Genomic DNA, 3,695 nt, shown 5'->3' with positions numbered 1-3,695 from the left:
AGATTTTATTCAAAGCTCTCCTTCTATTATACACTCTAAAGGTTGGTGTAGAATAAGTTTTATTCCATGTTTTCTAGACATTGTAGAATGGCTTGTTTCTGCTGTAGGCTATTAATGTATGTGTTCTTAGACTTGTCTGCCATGTTAAGTTGTCCTTTGATTTATGAAGTAAATGCATTTATTCGTCTCTTCAGAGATTCATTATTACATTTGTGAAAACCTACAAGTATACAGAGAAAGTTGGTTCTGTCTTGTGCTTCTGTCAGCACGAAAGTTAGGCCTGTTGTTTAACTCCTGCTGAAGTTTCTGACTTCCAACGACTTCTGAGCCATGATTGTCTTTCATACTCCATTTTAATGCGTGCTTTAAGCTGCCATACCTGAAGCTATAAACAGTTTCAGCTATAGAAGCAATAAAGAACCTCGATGAACAAATACAATTTCTGAGTATTTTCACTTAAATTTTATGTGTCATTTATAAACCAAGTTTGTTACGAAGCTTTTTTTGCATTCAGTGATTTAAAGACTCACAAAACCAGTAAGTTGATTGGTTTATGTATCAAAACAAATTTCTTCTAGCCAAGAAGCTGATGTCAGCAGTAAGTTCTCCTAAATCAAACGAACCTGAAAGTCTCGAAGAAGGAGAGACCAAGCCAAAACGATCCAAAAGGAAGCTGTATTCCACTGTCGTTTCTGGCCCTCTAGATATACCTGCTTCTTCGGTAAGCGATTATACTGTAGTCTTGGCTTAAAATAAACTACTAAGGAGTCCAAACAGACTGGAGGTTTCATCTATTTGCAGGAGGAGGTTGAAAGTACTGAGGTATTTCTTTATTCTACCAAGTCATTCTTGTTGGTCTTCCTGCTGTTCTGTTTTATTTTGTCCTCAAAGATCTCTGTGTTTGGCTGGCTTACAGTTTACTAAGTAGGTGATGTAGCAATCACGGAGATGTCTTCTAATTTGGAATCATAGATAATTTCAGTGTGTCGGAGTGGGATTATTCTACTACACGCTTTTCTAGAGCACAACTTAGACAGCTTTTTAGGTATGCTTAAACTATGATCTCCTGTCTAAGCCAACTTGCAAGGATCTGATGTGCCAGTTTCATGACTCTGTCAGCAGCTATTGTGCTAAGAACATTCTTGCTCTGTTGGAACTGCATCTTTTAATTATATTAGAGTCCTTTTTCTGTTCAGCATAGTGATCATTTGCCCATACTGTAATATCCCTCTGAATTTTTTGATGATTTGACGAATGATAGGGGCAGAAAAAATGTTATTTTTTTTTGTTAGAGGATGAAGAAGATGAGACAATTTCTTCTCTCACTGTAGTTCTGAGAACATGGAACTGAACCGAGAACTGAAATTCTGGGCAAGTCATAGCTACAGGGATTGAGGCTAAAAATGTTTTCTGAACGCTTCATGTTTCACAAAACAAGTATTATAATACTCTTTTGAAAACAAGTATTTCAAAATGAAAGCTGCCTTCAGGCTTTCCTCAGATGTGTGTGCTTTTTTAAGATAAACAGGATTTTGTACATTCTCCATATTTGTTCCTTGTGATTAAGCTGCATTAAAATGATCTCGGTATCCCATAGTTTTCTGAATAAAATATAATAAGCAAATGCCATTCTGAAATCCATTTAGGGGAAGAAATATGTTTGCGTGGGTCAAGAAGAGCTTGTCAGTCTTGTGTGAAAAGATGAGTAACTTTTGAAATGTTTTCTTCAGGAATCTGAGGAACAAAAGAAGGAAAGTGATCATCTGATCATCAAGCGACGGCTGAGATCCAGAACAGCTAAAAAACCTTGAAGAAGCGTGTTTGTTCCCCTTTCTCAGGACATACTTTTATCGTAGTATTAAAACTGGTTGTTAATAAACAGTAACAGTTACTCCGTTGTGTTCTTAAATTTGTATATAGGTGTTTGTTGCAGAACGGCGGGAGAAAAGCAGACGACCACACCTGTCATTGACATATGATCAGCGAATCTCATTTATTCCTTGGCTGCGTGTACCTTTATAATACGGATAATTAGCTCATACATATTGCAACATATCTCTGTTTCATTCGATTTGTTGGCCTCAATTATATTATATTGTGTTATCTTGTATTTCGATATCATATTTAGTAAAGTAAGTTTTTCCTCCTTAGATTGCCGCTGTTTTATCCCATTCCCCTTTTCCCCCTCCTTTCCGGGCCCCGGGGGGGGGGGGCCCACGGGGTGGCTTCCCCTGTCACAGGCATAGGTAAATCTAAGTAACCCGTGACACCATCCAAAGCCAATCTTCCCTCTTTCTGCCTGAAACTGTTTCCCCTCCTCCTATCCCAAGTGACCCTGGCTATGGCAGGAGGATGTGGGGATCTCAGGCCCTGCCCTCCCCCAGTGGAAGGGCAGGGACCCCAAAAGTCATTCTGCTGCCTTCTTGTCACCAGCCAGGTCCTCTGTCCCATAGCCAACGTCCCTCCTGCAGCCCCAAAACAGAGCTGAGCTGCAGAAAGGAGGCCCTCCTGTTCATATGCTCCCTTCAAATACTACAAGGCCGCAGTGAGGTCTCCCTGAAGCCTTCTTTTCTCCAAGCAAAACAAGCCCAGTTCCCTCAACCTGTCCTCGTAGGAAAGGTGCTCCAGCCCTCTGATCATCTTCGTTGCCGCCCTTAGCATTATTTGCATTTCTCTTTTGCCTTCCTAAAAAACACACCTGCTTCCGGGCACATTTCATCCCACTGTTAGGCCTTATAAGAAGCACTATGGCAAGTCCACATGCAGAAAACACTGTCATTCCATTCAGTAACAGAGAAACCATTCTGCCCTTGCTCATGACTCTCGTCCCTGTTTCCTCCTGAACTGGGCAGTGTTTGTGGGCAATGAAAGAAATCCCCATATTCCAGAAAATAAAGACAAATAAGAAATAGGCAGAAAAGCGGCACTAATACTTTGTCACTGGTGGGAATCTCCACAGAATGTGTTGTGCTGAAGGTGTGAGGTTAAGGGATCATCACTCTCAAGATAAAAGTCATAGCATGGAAGATTTAGGGATGGCGTGCTGACTAGAAGGAATAAACAACACTTACCTTGTATCTTATTCATTTTCTCTCTCTTATCATCGGATATCTTATCCTCATCTACAAAGCTCTGAGGTTGTCCAAAGCCTGTTGCCATGAGCTTTGCTAAACGCAGCAGTGCTGTGGCTCAGAGGTATTACACTGGCACATCGCAAAGGAGAACTCCATAACCCAAGTGTAGAGGGAAGAAGAAAGGGGAACTGTTACAATTAATTACCTCCTCTAAATTGGTAACTGTAGGCTTCTTGTCACACACTCGTGCCTTAAAGCAGAACACCACAGATGTTGACAACCATGACAGGGATTTCTGCATACAAGCAACCACACGAGGCTGGGCACTCTCTCCTGTCTCTTTGCCATTCCTAGAAAGACCCAAAAGAGCTCAGTGTTCTCTTGCTGTTAGTTTACATCCTCCAAGCACTTCCAAAGGCACGCTGCTCTGTAGAAAAAGCTGAGCTGTCCAGAAAGTTTGTTCAGGAAGAATGCAGCAGTATCAGTGCCCGTCATCCTGGGGGACCTGAATGCATTTGTGAAGAGAACAGGGAAAGTAGAGCTAAGAGAGCAAAAAACCAGGCACTAGCAGTGCTGCCCACAGGGGGCGGGGCTTGAGGCAGGGCCTGTGCCAGAGGGGGG

This window comes from Coturnix japonica, chromosome 10, assembly GCF_054131305.1.
Source record: "Coturnix japonica strain WE chromosome 10, WE-NBRP24, whole genome shotgun sequence".
NCBI classification, from domain to species: Eukaryota; Metazoa; Chordata; class Aves; order Galliformes; family Phasianidae; genus Coturnix; species Coturnix japonica.
This window is presented reverse-complemented; position numbering follows the sequence as displayed.